The sequence below is a fragment of the Ailuropoda melanoleuca genome, chromosome 9 (genome assembly GCF_002007445.2).
Source record: "Ailuropoda melanoleuca isolate Jingjing chromosome 9, ASM200744v2, whole genome shotgun sequence".
Taxonomy (NCBI): Eukaryota; Metazoa; Chordata; class Mammalia; order Carnivora; family Ursidae; genus Ailuropoda; species Ailuropoda melanoleuca.
In genome coordinates, this window is record NC_048226.1 from 69,978,012 (window position 1) to 69,994,380 (window position 16,369).

The following is a 16,369-nucleotide window of genomic DNA, read 5'->3' on the forward strand; positions in this document are numbered from 1 at the left end:
ACCACATGTTACCACCGGACCCTGGGCTAAATCTTTATGAAGATTACCTCCCTTAGCTTCATTCAAGCTACATGTATCCTCTCTTTGTACAGCAGAAGGAACTGAGACACATGGAAAGAAATTTAAAAGCAATTCATGCACATTGGATTTGGCAATGATTTCTTAGATATGAAGCCAAAGGCACAGGCAACAACAACAAAAATAGACAAATTGGGCTTCATGAAAATTGAAAACTTTTGTGCATCAAAGGACACTGTCAACAGAGTGAAAAGGCAACCCACAGAATGGGAGAAAATATCTGCAAGTCATATATCTGATAAGGGATTAATGTCTAGAATATATAGAGAACTCTTAAATCTCAGCAGCAACAACAACAAAAAACCCTGGTTAAAAAATAGACAAGGTACTCAAACAGACATTTCTCTAACAAGGATCTGTGAAAGGCCAATAAGCACATGAAAAGATGCTCAACAGCACTAATTATTAGGGAAATGCAAATCAAAACCACAAGGAGATACCACGTCACATCCATTAGGATGGCTACAATTAAAATAAAATAAAACAAAATACAAAACCAGAAAGTAAGTGTGGTAAAGATATGGAGGAATGGGAACGCTTGCACACCATTGGTGGGAAAGTAAAATGGCGCAGCTCCTGTGGAAAAGGTCCTCAAAAAACTAAAAAGATTCACCACATGATCCAGCAATTCCATGTCTGGGGATGTACCCAAAGAATTGAAAGTGGGGCCTCTAAGAGATAGTTGTACGCCTGTATTCATAGCAGCATTATTCATAGTAGCTAAAATGTGGAAGCCACCCAAGTGCCCATCAACAGATGAATGGATAAGTAAAATGTGGTTTATACATGCAATGGAATATTATTCAGTCTTAAAAAGGAAGAAAATTCTGCTACATCATGGATAAAACTTGAAGACAAATACTGTATGATTCCAATTATATGAATGGTATGGACTGAATATGTCCCTCCAAAATCTATATGTTTGGGAACCTAACCCCCAAGGTGATGGTATTTGGAGGTAGACTCTTTGAGAGGTGATTAGGTCATGGGGATGGAGCCTTCGTGAATGGGATTAGTGCCCTTACAGGAGAGACCCTAGAGGGCTACCTTACCCCTTCTGCCCCGTGAGGACAGAGTGAGAAGATGGCTGTCTATGAAACAAAAGTGGGTGCACACAGTCACCTAATCTGCCAGCTTCACAGTTTTGTACTTTCCAGTCTCCAGAATTGTGCAAAATACATGTTTGTTATTCCAGCCACTCAGCCTATGGTATCTTGTTAGAGCAGTCTGAACAGACTGAGACAATGAGGTGCCTAGAGTAGCCAAACTCACAGAGAGTAGAATGGTTGTTGCCAGAGGCTGGGGAAGGGGAGGCACAAGGAATCATTGTTTAATGGGTGAAGAGTTGCAGTTTTGCAAGATAAAAAGAGTTCTGGAACTGGATGGTGGTGATGACTGCACAAAAACGTGAATGTCCTTAATGCCGCCGACTGTACACCTAAAAATGGTTAAGATGGTAAATTTTATGAGCATTTTATCACAGTAAAAGATTGAGGGGGGAAAGGAAAAAAGCATACCATTAAATGCATTCCAGCATACATTAATAATCTAATAACTATTAATAATCTAATTACAGTAATTATCTAATATATGCATCAATAACATTTAATACATTAATAACCAATAAGTATAGCTAATATAATCACCAAGACTATGATCCATGCTAATCTAATTTAATAATATTATCTACTATTATATATTAATAGTTACTATATTAATGCTAAATAATTATTAGTAATCTAATCACGAATACTCTGATCTAATTTCTATTAAATAAATAATTTTAAAGACCAAATTGAGTCATCCAGCTGGGTTTGAGCCCAGGCAGGCTGCCTTCCGTGCCCTGCCTGCCTCTGCTTCCTCACCTGGCCTGGGGTTCTGTGAGGGCTGTGGCCACTCCTGGAGGCTGGGGTCCAGTGCTCTATAAAAGCTGGAGTTATGGGTTGCGTGGGTGGCTTAGTCAGTTAGGCGTCTGCCTTTGGCTCAGGTCATGATTGAGCCCCTCGTCAGGCTCTCTGCTTAGCAGGGAGCCTGCTTCTCCCTCTCCCTCTGCCTGCCGCTCTGCCTGCTTGTGCTCTCTCTCTCTGTCAAATAAATAAAATCTTTTTGAAAAAATAATAAAAGCTGGAGTTTTCAGTCCTGATTAGAGCCATTAGGGCCTTAGTTCCCAAGCCTGGGTGCTCACGAACTGCCTAGGGAGTTCAAATACAGATTCCTGAGTTCTGGCCCTGAAGATCGTGATTTGGTAGCTCTGGGGCGCAGCCTGGGAATCATTATTTTCCAAACACTCCTCAGGTGTTCTGGATAATCGGCCAAGTGTGGCAACCACTAGGCTGGATTGTTAATGGGGCCTTTGTTATAAGCCTCACCTGATTCCAAGCGCTGGCTTTTCTGGACTTACTTTCAGGTATAAAACTGCATAGCACACCAAGGTATATCACCAGAACTTTGGGGCTGGCACTTAGCATTCAGTTGCTTGACAAATGTATATTGTGTCCGCCACGTACCTGCGCTACGCAGGAACAGAGACTGTCAGAGGAGCCAGAGTCCCTGTTCTCACCGGGCGTGTTGGCTGGCAGGCATCTATCAGACCCCCTCCCTGCTGCCCCCAGACTTCCATTTCCACCAGCCTTTGTTCCCTCACATTTTTTATTTCCGGGCCTGCCAAACTTACCAGATCATAAACCTCTTTCAGAGCTAGATCTGTGTCCTATTCATTTTGAGGCTGTGATTTTCTCCTGGACCCACCCCCACACCCAACCGCCTACACCTAGTGTAAAGGCTTGCACTCAGGAAATGCCTGTGAAATAGATTGATTCACTCACTCAACAAATATTTACAGAGTGCCTACTATGCGCCAGGCATGGCTACAGGTGCCAGGGCTATGCTGGGGGGCAACATTTAGCAGGTGCCCTCTCTAGGGCTGTGCAAGTGCAGGGCCAGAAACTGGGCATGAGAGCTTCCTTAAATGTTGTGCCCTGGGTGCCTCGCTTGCCTCCCCCTTGTCTGTACTCTACTAGCTGCTGGCTATATAGCCGTGAACAAAGCAGACCCAGATGAACGGATCCAGGTGAACCCAGGTGAGGCTGTGCATGTTGTCCATCCTTAAGTCTTTTTCATTTGTGTAACACCTGCCTTCCCACCTCAGCTGAAGTCATATTCTGCCCCATCCTCATCTGCTCACCCCACCTCCACAGGCAGTCTGCCCAGGACAGTGTTCTCCGGAATCTTCTCTCTGACCACCTTAGTGGGAATCCCTGGTGACACCTATTGACAATGCAGCATCCCAGTCTCACCCATTGAGTCAGGTTCCTCGAGGGTGGAACTCAGGAATCTGCATCACTGACAAGCTCCCTGGCTGGTCAGGGCAGTTTACAGGGTGAGGATCTGAGCCCCCTCACCAATGTGCTCAGTCCGCAATGCAAAAACTGACAAAGGGGGAGAAGGGCATTTTAATGTGCTTCAGTTCCTCTGTGATTTTGTTTGCAAAGGCAGGAAAGGCAGGCATGGGAAGGGGGCAATCTGAGGGGTGCATGCTGGCCTTGACTCTGACCCTGTGGAACTCTGCCGGAAGATCTTCTCTCAGCTCTGTCTTGCGCCTTAGCTGCACCGCTCCGGGCCCTGCGCCATCCTCCTCCGAGATTCTGGAGTTGCCTCCCTTACCTCCCTAAGGAGCGAGAGGCTGCCACTGCCAGGAGCTTTGGAAGGTCAAAAGTTTCTGTGGTGCTGGGGAGGAGCAAGTTGGGTAGATATGTGCCTGGGCGAGGATCTGAGGGCCCCAGGGCCAACAAGGGACGTGGGAGGGTAAGTCTGGTCATCCCTGACCTCCAGGGCAGGTACCTATCATTTTTACTTGCGTCATGTAGTAACCTGCGTGGATGCCCATGTACTTCAAGGTATCAGATGCATACTGTTTGTTTTTTTTTTAGGATTTTATTTATTTATTTGAGAGAGAGAGAGAGAGAACGTGCACAAGTGGCAGCAGAAACAGGGGGAGAGGGAGAAGCAGACTCCCCGAGGAACAGGGAGTCCAATGCGGGGCTTGATCACAGGACCCCAGGATCATGACCTGAGCCGAAGGCAGATGCTTAACAGACTGAGCCACCCAAGAGCCCCCAGATGCATGCTGTTTAATGTGATCACCTGAATGAAATAAATCAATTGTGTGATTACCAGTAAACCCTGTTTGCAGGGTGGAGCATACCTTCGGCTTTCCCAATCCATTAGCCCCTTGGCAGTATCAGCGTGAAATTCCTCTTGCTGTCCGGCCACACCCGGCTTCCTTCAAGAAGAGTTCAGGGGTGAATCTTGACTCTGATTTTGAAAGGGTTCAGGCAGGGAGATGGAGGACCCATCAAGTCCGGCTCAGGAGGGAATTTGGGGTAGTGATGACATCTGGGTCACCATCCCAGTGTCCCTAAACATCAGGTTATTGATTGAGGGCTTCAAACAGCAGGCCATTTGAGTTGAATTGATTAAAAACCTATTTCTTTGCTTGTAAGGTTGAGGACCGTGGTTTTCAAGCTTTCATGCCCATCGGGATCATCAACCGAGCTTGTTGAAACAGGCGCCCAGCTGCACGTTGGAATCTGGAGTGATAAGTCTTGGGAATTGGTCTTTTTAATAGCTCCCCAAGCAATTCAGCCACACATGTGAGTCTCAGAACCTCTGGTGCTTTGAAGTAGGAACTTCTGCAGTGTTAGTTTCTTTATTAAAGCCAGGATCTTTATTAAATTTATTAAATTGTTCCTTTATTAAAGCAGGGTGGGAGCTGCCCTCACCCACGGCCTTTTCTTCAAGCGTGGTGGTTTGTACTCTGGCAACTTGGCTAAAATGGAACTATCTTTCCCGGACCCCCTTTCCCATATGGTTCTGAGTTCAAGTTGGCTGACGGAGGAATTTGCACAGGGTCTGGAAGGTGAAACGGAAGCAGTGGCCATTACTCTTGGAAGGTCCTTAGGGTTAGTGCCAGGTTCCCACTTGTCCTCATTCTCCCCCACTCCACATCCAGCTTCTTTTACTGACTGCTTATTCTAGACCTGACAACAGCCCCAGACACTTTCTCAGATGCTCGGTGACATATCTACAGAGAGGGACCCACACAGGGCACAGTCCCCAAAAGACCTCCCATAGGCTTCTCCTTGTGTTCCCTCCACAGAGGTAGGTCGGCTTCGTTTGTCTGAGTGCTTGGTGGCTCCTTCTCTGACCCTCAGGCCCTCCTGAGCCTTCGCCTCTCCAGCTTCTCCTTCAGTCGAGTTAGGCTAACGCCTATCATAAATCCCTTATACCAGAACCCACAGCTTCTGCTTCTCTGAATAAGCCTGACTGACCAGTCAAGAAACGCTTGGGAATTAGCCTTCCATGTAGATCCAAAGAAGTGTGTAAATGTCCACTTAGATCCAAAGGATATTATGGTGTAGACACCATGAAAGCAGCTAAAAGGTAATCCAATCAGTCCTACCTTCCAGGATTATAGGGCAATTGAAAAATACAGTTCCCCTACATTCTCTGCTGGCAAATATAGGACTTCAGGCAAATTGGAAAAAGGTAACCTCTTTGGGCAGAATTAGTAAAATCACCCTTTCCTTCCTCCTGTTTTTCCCTTTAGCTGGTTCCCCTATGCAAGCCGTAACCTGCATGACTGTTCATAGTGGCCCTCGGTACCTATTCTGCCCTTTAGTTCAAAGAGTCCAGCCTCTAACTGCTTTCCTAGTATCATCAAGCACAGGCAGGTCACAAAACAACCTCACCAACATGCTTCAGGGGAGGATAGGGATTCTTTGCACAACTGTACAATTTTTTCTGCCACCAGTGTTGAGGGCAGCCATCTTTTCCTGACCACCCATGTGACCAAGTTCTGGTAGGATCCTTCATTTCCCCTATCATAGCCCTCACCATACTTCAATGTTACTATTTATTTAATGTCTGTCTTACCCACTTGACAGTAAGCAAGCACCCTGAGGATAGGGTCTCTGGTTTGGTCACCTTTGGATCCCCAGTGTCCAGCAGAGAACCTGGCACAGAAGAGCATGCAATGAATATTTGTGGACTGAGTTAATGAGTCAAACAGAACTAAAGGAAAACTCTTGTCTTCCTCTATTCCCTTTGGACACCAATCAAAAGTCCCAGGTTGTCATTTTTATATCTGACCTACTGGCCATAAATCAGGGGTTCCCATGACCTTCTCCTCAGGTTTGAGAACTTCTCATAGAATTCAGGGAAACACTCACATTAACTGGTTTATTATGAAGGATGTAAAGAATATAGATGAACAGCCAGATGAAGCAATATATAGGGTAAAGTCTGGAAGGATTCCTAGTGCAGGACGCTCTGCCCGTATGGAGTTGGGGCACCTCCATAGGGTGGCCAGCACATGGAAGTGTTCACCAGTGCAGAATCTCTCCAAACCCCATAGTTGAGGGATTTTTATGGCGTGATGGGGGATTTCATAGGCATGATGGATATTAACTCATCTCCAGTCCCTCTCCCCTCCCTGGAGGGTTGGGGTGGGGCTGAAAGTTCCAAGCTTCTAATCATGGTGTGGTCTTTCTGGTCACCAGCCCCCATCCTGAAGCTATCTAGGAACTCACCAAGAGTCACCTCATTAGAACAAAAGATGCTCCCATCACCCAGGAAACTCCTAGAGATTTAGGAGCTCTGTCAGGAGCTAGTGTCAAAGACCAAATATTAGAACAAAAGATGTCCTAGCATCTTTACCATTCAGGAGATTATAAGGGTTTTAGGAGCTCTGTGTCAGGAATTGCAGACAGAAGCCAAATATATATGTTTTATTAAGGCTCAAGAGGTCACATCTGGTTCTAGAGCTGGGACTTTCTTATCATGCTATATCCTCGCTTGAAGGGGTTGGAACCAGGAACCAGATCTTTGCCTCCCTTTGAGTATATGATTCACACACAGAGAGATAGGCCAGTTACTGGGTGCCCTAGTCCTCTCTGGTCTGAGGCCTTTGCTGGTTCTTGGTTAATCTTGACTAATCACAGGCCACTCAGGGTCGATAAAATATGTGATGTAAGAGCCCCCACTCCATTCTCCAGAGCCCATGACTGCTAATCTACTATGGTCCTCAAACCTTCTCAAGACAACAAACACCCCCAGATAGTTACTGCCTATGGTTCAGAGCAGCTACACTAGATAGAGGCCATTCTTCACCCTTGGGCAGCCTCCAAGAGCTGTCTTCCTGTCATCTGGGCCATCCAAGGCATTAGCCATTTTGTTTACCTGGAGGCCTTCACCAAAGAATACCAACAAGTGAAGCAGAAATTGAATCATACATAAATGGCCCCAAGTTTATCCAACTTAAGTAATCAATAAATGAACACACATAAACCATTTTTTCCCCAAATGGAAAAGGCAAAAAGATGGCTTTGTGAGTATGACACAGTGCAACTTTAAGATGGGGGTTGGATATGGACTCAAATGCCTGGGGACATGTCTGGCCCCACTGGGGGCTGTTTCACTGCAGAGGACTCTCCCCTCCCAACATGCAGGCTGGTTTGTCTTGAATCTATCACAGCTGTTAGGGGTCTCTGGACCCCACCCATCTCCTGCTCTGCAATTGCCTCACATTAGCTGCTAAGCTTGGCATTTGGCAGCAGTCGAACCCCCAGTGTGCTATCAGGTGAAGCCAGGAGAGGAGGAGGAAAGATGTGGCGCAATGGAAGGAGGCGGAAAGGAGGGATGCAACCACTTGTCTTCTTGCTCCAGTTCTGCCACTTAGAAACCACATAACCTGGGACAAGTCAATAGTTTGAGTCTCCCTTTCCTCATCCGTGAAGCAGGCCAGGGAAAGAGTAATTATTAGTTGTTTATATGTATCTCATTAGAATACTAAGGCCATAAAATCAAATAGAAATGGCTGACATGAAAGTGTTCGAGTTATGCAGGGGAAGGCTTTGTTTTGTCCACTACTTTAGAGCACGGAGCCTGACCCATAGCTAGTGGGGTGCTCAGGAAAATGTCTGTTGAATGAATAAATGTGAACAAAAAAAAATCTTTCTCCCTCGGAGGTAGAAGGAGGAATGGGATCAGGAAGGAGCACACAGAGACGTCAAAGGTGGAGGTGGTATTCTAGGTCTATGGCTGCCTGGAAGTTACATGCTTCATCAGTACTCTGTGTGTTTGCATGTTAAATATTCTCCTGTATGCAAAATTAAAACTCAAAATGAACTAAAGACCTACATATGAGACCTGAAACCATAAAATCCTTGAAGAGAGCACAGGCAGTAATTTCTCTGACATCAGCTGTAGCAATATTTTTCTAGATATGTCTCCAGAGGTGAGGGAAACAAAAGTAAAAATAAACTTCTGAGACATCAAAATAAAAAGCTTCTGCACAGCAAAGGAAACAATCAACAAAACTAAAAAACAACCTACTAAATGGGAGAAGATATTTGCAAATGACATATCTGATAAAGGGTTATTAACCAAAATATATAAAGACTTACACAACTCAACACCCAAAAAACAAATCATCTAATTAAAAAGTGGGCAGAAGACATGGACATTTCTCCAAAGAAGATATCCAGATGGCCAATAGACACATGAAAAGATGCTCAACATCACTCATCATAGGGAAATACAAATCAAAACTACAATGAGATGTCACCTTACACCTGTCAGAATGTCTAAAATCAAAAACACAAGAACCAAGTTTTGGCGAGGATGTAGAGAAAAAGGAACCTTTGTGCACTGTTGGTGGGAATGCAAACTGGTGCAGCCACTCTGGAAGACAATATGGGATTTCATCAAAAAATTAAAAATAGGTCTACCCTATGATCCAGTAATCGCACTACTGGGTATTTACACAAAGAATACAAAAACACTAATTTGAAAGGATATATGCACCTCTATGTTTATTGCAGCATTATTTATAATAACCAAATTATGGAAGCACCCCAAGTGTCCATCAATAGATGAATAGATAGAAGAAGTGACACAGACACACACACACACACACACATACACACACACACACCACGGAATCTTATTCAGCCATAAAAAAGAATGAAATCTTGCCGTTTGCAAGAACATGAATGGAGCTAGAGGGTATTATGCTAAGTGAAAAAAGTAAGTCAGAGAAAGACAAATACCATATTATTTCACTCATATGTTGAATTTAACAAAACTAATGAACAAAGGAAAAAATAAAAGAGAGAGAAAAACAAACCAAGAAACAGACTCTTAACTATAGAGAACAAACTGATGGTTAGCAGAGGAGAGGTGGGTGGGGGATGAGTTAAATAGGTGATGGGGACTAAGGGTTGCACTTGTAATGATCACCGAATAAGGTATAGAATTATTGAATCACTATATTGTATACCTGAAACTAATGTAACCCTGTATTTATGTTAACTATACTGGAATTAAAATAAAAAACAAAAAAATATTCTTTTATATATATTCAACATCTTAAGCATTTAAAACATAAATGCAAAAAGAAAAAAAAGCCCTGTAAAGTACCTTGACAAAAGAAGATAGTATTATTATAACTCTTGAAGTTGCTTCTGCACGAGCATTAAAACCATTCTGAGGGACCTCACTTAATTCATCAAGGTCCTATGTTTGGGTCAAGCATTGTTGAAAGTAGAGGAATTCACGGAAAGAAGTTTATATCGGAAACCAAGACTTGGCAAGATCTACTTTTTGAAGAGTGCGTATGTGGGCTAATATTCTTGTTTGAGTTCACCTTGGAAAGCTGGCTTTCATGCATGTGTGGGCCACACCTGTGCCTTGTGAAGGTAAAGTGCAGGTGAGATGTCATGTCTCTGCTTGTGCTGTAGCCTCTGTCTTGCTTCACCTTGCTAGTTCCTACACGTCATTCAAGACCTACCCCAGGTGTCATCCTTTCCAGGAAGTTTCTCTGAATCACCAATTGGCATCCGGCACGTCTATTGCAGTGGTTCTCAATCGGGCTGATTTTGTTCCTGAGGGGATACTTGACAATGTCTAGAGACATTTTTGATCATCACAACTGGGTCAGGGGGTGGACAGCATACCAGTGGCATCTAGCGGGTAGAGGCCAGGGATGCTGCTTGCCCATCCTGCAAGGCATGACTCAGCCAGCCCCAGGACAAGGAGCTACCTGATCGGAAATGCCAACAGTACCACTCTCAAACCCTGCTTGATGGTATGAAATTTTCTCTGTGTGTCTCACTGAGACTCAAGCTCATCATGGACATCGACCTTGTTGATTTAGCCTTTCATCCACAGCACCAGCACACTGCTTGGAACTCACGTGCGCGCGCACACACACACAGAGGAATAGGCAAAGTGTTTTGGAAGAACTGATTATTAGGTTGAACCAAATGAAGTTGCTGACATTCTACCTTTTTGACTGAAAAAAAGCAATTTTGTATGGTGCATCCACAAATGTGGTTTAACCTAAATACTTCGGACTGAGCTGGGGGCAGTGATCAGACTTCACCGAGGAGAAGAGACACAGGAAGTACTGCTTCAGATCTTGGCTCCTCTGCTGCATAAAAGCAAGGACCACATTTTTTACTTTGTATTTGTACCCAGTTTTACTCCTTTTAGTGTCTCCCCCACATCATACTTCCCAGGGGAGTACCTTGTATATATGTATGTATGTATGCAAGTATTTAATTTTTTAAAAAATTATTTGACAGAGAGAGAAAGCACAAGTAGGCAGAGCAGCAGGCAGAGGGAGAGGGAGAAGCAGGCTCCCCCCTGAGCAGGGAGCCCGATGTGCGGCTCCATCCCAGGACCCTGGGATCATGACCTGAGCCGAAGGCAGACACTTCACTGACTGAGCCACCCAGGTGCCCTGACAGTACCTTGTGTTTAGAAGGCACTAGTAATTTTTTGCTGACTAGGGTTCAGGTAAACTGAACTCAGGTAAACTGTTCAAGTTGGTTTTATCACTGTCATTGCCCTTGAGTCCCAGGGAACTCTGAAGAACGATGTTTATAGGCACAAAGTATGCAGTTTTCCTGATGGCAGTAGGCACAAGAAAACATAGTCCCCCAATATCATCCCGAACCACAGCCTGTCAGAGGAGCCAAAATGGAAGCTGTCAGGAGCTAAAAGCCCAGAAGCATGGCTGGTGGCCATCTGTATGGATATGTGACCCTGGCGTGTCAGGCAGCGCCACACATACCCAGCCCATGAGCCCTGGCCACTTACTCATCTCGTGTTCTGGAGCAGGTGGTAGAGGATAAACATTTCAAAGCTGGACTCAGAACTTGGCACACTCCCACTTCCAACCACATGCAAGCCAGAAAACTCTGGAAAACTGAACTGTTTATAAGGGTCAAACTTCAGTAAGTCTGATAAAGTCTGGCTCCAGGTGTCCATCCAGTCCTTTGAAAGAATTGCCCAGAAGCTCGTTGCTGACTGGCTGGATGTCACTAGTGGCATAAGTCCCTGCTGGTATGGAATCCGGCACCTCAGACACGGCCCCACAGCTCAGATGCTGCAGCCAAGAAGATAAGCCCAGGGTAGCCCTGTAGGCTATCCAACCATCTGCCAGCTGGACTTACTCTGGGCCACAGGTGACCTCTGCAATGACACCAGACACCAGTAGCAAGACAGCCTGGGATCCAACATGCTTCTCCTTTCCTTTCTATGCAACTCCTAGAGAGTAGAGATGGCTCCTACCCTTTCAAATGCAGCAGTAACCCTGAGGACATTTATTCCTGTGGGTCTCAGTTGATGTTTGAATCCCGTCCCAACCAGACATTGTAGTCAGAGCCATGGATTAAAACACTTTATTCTAGATTAAATAAAGCAAGTTCTAGGTGTAGAGGATTGTTTCAAGTAAAAGAAGAATTCAGACCATGATATAGCATTTCTTCAGCTATTTTCACCCAGATGTATTTTTTGTTTTGACACTGGTTCATGGGGAAAAAGATCTGTGGGAATTTGATAAGCTGATGTTTATGATCTCAGATTCTTTGAAATTTATCTGGGAGACTTGGTGAGGCAAGAGGGCTTCCACCATTTCCTTAGGGAAACTTTTGAAGCCCCATAAATTTCCAGCATTTGTTATTGTAATCTCACTGTCCTTCAGATTTAAAAACATTGTAACTATGGCCATTGCTCTGTGTGGTCAGCCCTTCCCGAGGGTACCCACTTTCTTTTCTTTTCTTTTTTTAGGATTTATTTATTTATTTGAGAGAGAGAGAGAGAGAGGGAGGGAGGGAGGGAGCTCTCTGTGGAGAGAGGGGCCTAGGGAGAGAGAGAATCTTAAGCAGACTTCATGCCCAGCACAGAGCCCTACACAGGGCTCAATTGCACGACCCTGAGATCATGACCTGAGCTGAAACCAAAAGTCAGACACCCAACTGACTGAGCCACCCAGGCACCCCAAAGGTACCCACTTTCTACTTCCTCCCGTGGAGTATGCTCTTGGTAGAACTTGCCACTGCTTCTTTATGATGAGGGGAAGTGCATTTATGTAAAATTAAATTAAAATACTAACAGGGAAGACTTCATTTTAATTTGTGGTTTTGGACAGAGAGAAATACTCTTCTTTGGTATAACCATCAGAAATCTTACCAACTGATAAATGAAGCTTCATTTCTAGACACTGCATGTTAAAGCCACCAGTGTTTCAGGGCACCTGGGTGGCTCAGTCATTTGAGCAGCAAACTCTTGATTTCAGCTCTGGTCATGATCTCTGGGTCCTGGGACTGAGCACTTCGTCAGTCTCTGCACTCAGCAGAGTCTGTTTCAGAATTCTCTCTCTCCCTCTGCAACCCCCTCTCTACAATGAATAAATTAATCTTAAAAAAGAGAGAGAGTGAGAGAGAGAGAGAAACCACCAATATTTCAAGGGCAGGGGCCATGTTCGATTTCCCTCTTGCCCTCCCATTCTAGCGGGTATGATAAATGTTTGTTAAAGGACTATGTGTTCTCAGCATCATTTCTAGCTTTCATCTTTTTATACTACCATTATAGTAAGTCTGAAACTTATAGAGAGTTCAAACCCATAGTTTGATAAGTAAAACTATCTTTCATGTTTTGTAAAGTTTTCTGACTTAAGCAATGTCTTACAGTTAAGGAAACACCTTTAAAAAAAAATCCTTCTAATTTATCTATACTAGAGGCTCCTGCGAATCCTATTTGATCATGTCCAGAGTTTGTTGCAATTAGTATTTAAAGCATTTTCTCCAAAGGTTACAGGGATCATTGCAATGGTATGCTAGACGTAGCTCATATTAACTCTTGGGAGCCAACTGTGTACCATCACTTCCCAACTCTGTGCCCAGTGACCTCACATTGGTAGCTTGAAATCAGCCCTGGAGGAGTATTTACACCAGGGAAATTGGAAAATTCTACAGGTCAGGGCTTCCCCCACCCCCTGCCCCAGAAGAGCTATTTTTTAAACATTTGCTACTGGGACGCCTAGGTGGCTCAGTTGGTTAAGCATCCAACTCTTGGTTTTGGCTCAGGTCATGATCTCAGGGTGGTGAGATTGAGCCCCAAGTTGGGCTCTGTGTTAGGAGTCTGCTTGAGTTTCTCTCTCTCCCTCTCTGTCTGTCCCACCCCCAGCTCTCACACTCTTTCTCTCTCTCTAAAATAAAATAGATAAATAAATAATAAAAAATAAATAAACATTTACTACTATTTCACTGAATACCTGTCTCAAATATATAACTGTGGTTATGTTCCCTATGTCATGATTTTTTAAATTGGTTTTCTCATTGGAAAAGGCAATATATGCATGTGTGTTAGATACAGTAGAAGCTTGTTAAAAATAGATCTACCAGTATAGTGGTTTAAATATGATAGAAATTTGGGACGCCTGGGTGGCTCAGTCAGTTAAGCATCTGCCTTCGGCTCAGGTCATGATCCCAAGGTCCTGGGATGGAGCCCTGCATTGGACTCCCTGCTCAGCAGGGAGCCTGCTTTTCCCTTTCCCTCTGCCTGCCATTCCCCTTGCTTGTGCTCTCTCTCTCTGTCAAATAAATAAATAAAATATTAAAAAAAATATGATAGAAATTTGATTTTTTTCCCTCAGGTAAAGGTCGAGAAATAAACTCCCCAGATTTGATAAGGTAGCTCTCTTATTCTCAATATATTCCTTTTGTCGCTAGGTCCAAGGTGGCTGCTTGTGCTCCTGCCATCATGTCTACATCCCAGCAATCCAGAGGGAAAAATGTTAGGGTAATCTTTATCCATTCCTTTTAAAGACATGGCTCAGAATTTGCACATATCCTTTCTGCCCTCATTCTGCTGGCTAGAACTTAGTCACATGGTCATATCTACTACCCAGGAGGCTGGGAAGTACACTTTCTAGGTGGGCTCCCACATGCCCAGCTAACACTCAGGATTTCTATAATTAAAGGAAGAAGGGTAGAATGGGTATTGGTGGCCAGCTAGAGTGTAAAAAATTTGAATGATAAGAAAAGACAGACAATGAGAACTTATATCCTCCCCTACCTTCTAGCTTCTGGTCTTCCTTCCTACAGGGAGTTTCAAAAGCTTCCCATGCATAGAATAGCACCTGTGTATATGTTCTCTCTTGGGAGACCATCTACCCCAAAGGACTCAGGTGTCTAAGAGACCTGGGTTTTAATCCCAGTTCCACGGCTGACAAGCTGTGAACTTGGGCGATATATTTAGCCACTGTGTTGCAGTTTCTCCGAGTATAATACGGATATCATAGTAGTATCCACCTCTCTGGGTTCTTGTGAGGACCAAATTATGATTATATACTTGGTGTTTCAATTAGTTCTTAATACATAGTAAGCATTCAGATATGGGGTGTTGTTATCATTATACTTGTATCAATTTAATAACATGCATATTTATTTATTTTAAAATAATAGCATTGGATTTATTGATTTTATTAGTCTCAACTTCATGGTCTCCTTGGCACTTTTGCTCAGATTTATCTACTCTCATGATAAAAGAAACAGGTAAGTTCTGGAGTTGGAAGACTCGCCTTTGATCCAAAAGCCATTGGATCTGATTAGTATTGGAATCCATCATTTAAACTCTCTGAGCCTGGATTTTCTAATTTTTAAAATAGGAAAAAAAACGTGTACCTCTCAGGGTTGCTATGAGGGTCAAATAAGACCACATACATGGGAATAGATCACAACTTCTTTTTTTTTTTAAGATTTTATTTATTTATTCGACAGAGATAGAGACAGCCAGCGAGAGAGGAAACACAAGCAGGGGGAGTGGGAGAGGAAGAAGCAGGCTCATAGCGGAGAAGTCCGATGTGGGGCTCGATCCCATAACGCCGGGATCACGCCCTGAGCCGAAGGCAGACGCTTAACCGCTGTGCCACCCAGGCGCCCCAGATCACAACTTCTAAACACTGCACACTGCTATCGATCACCATAGCCATGTCATTGTTATTCCATATCAAACCAGAGAATCATCAAGTTGGGAAGGATTTTAGGGTCACTGGGTCCACCGGCTATGTGGCTGAGATTACAGGACAGACCCATTGAGTACCTGCCCCCTGATCAGCTCACCCTCAGAGGCAGCTTGTGAGCAGGTACAGATCCCTAAATAATACCTGTTGAATTGGTTCTTTTCCATCTCCCTCCACTGCCGCCTCTCCAGACCAGGCCAAGCGAACACCATCTCTCACTGGGACTAAAGCAACAGCCTCTGAAATGATCTTCCTTGTTCAGACTCTGCCCCAGATTCAACCATCCTTCACACGGCTGTCAGCCATCTTTGAAAACACAAAGCACAAGTTCTGATACTATGTGACTCCTCTGCGTAAGAACATTTAATGCACTTCCATGTTCAGTAATGCAGTGAGCTAGGCTCCGGAATGACCCTCCATGGTACATTCTCTAAAAATCCTCAAAGTATCAAAGACCCTGGGGGGATAACGAGTTGTGAGATAGGCCCAAATTCAGGTAAAACTAGAAAACCAGAATGCTAAACAGAGGATGGGAGTCACTTTTCTTCTGAGGAGAGTTGTTATAACTGGTAAAGTCTGTAACACACACTAGCCTCTGGCAATGATGTTCAAAATGGCAGCAACAAAACCAAGCCTGGGCCAGATCTGGCCTTCGGACTGCCTGTATGGTGGGGCGAGAGGTGATGGTGGTTGGTGCTCCCCAAAGGCCCTACATTGTGCTTATTAACAGTGCACACTCCTCTGATGTTGACTATCACACTTCCCCAGGTCCCTGGCTGTAGGCTCACTACCTAGGGAGGCTTCTGCTCAGCCGGTGAGAGAGTTATAGTAGAAGAGAGTTACAGGTCTTTGCCTTCTTAGTGTTCTTTTTTTTTTTTTTTTTTTTTTTTTTTTTTTTTTAAAATTTTTTTTTTTTTTTTT

The 16,369-nt window shown here is 44.1% G+C and overlaps 1 protein-coding gene across 1 annotated transcript in view; it reads right to left on the reverse strand.

Annotated features, from left to right (window-relative positions):
- Positions 1-4,233: 4,233 nt before the first annotated feature.
- LOC117803782 overlaps positions 4,234-16,369 on the reverse strand; it is a 103,234-nt gene continuing 91,098 nt past the window's right edge. The window contains exons 8-9 of the transcript XR_004627866.1: positions 6,013-6,092; positions 4,234-4,989 (exon numbers count right to left, since the gene is read on the reverse strand). The gene's annotated coding sequence lies outside the window, so the exon portion shown is untranslated. The remainder of the gene's footprint in view (positions 4,990-6,012; positions 6,093-16,369) is intronic.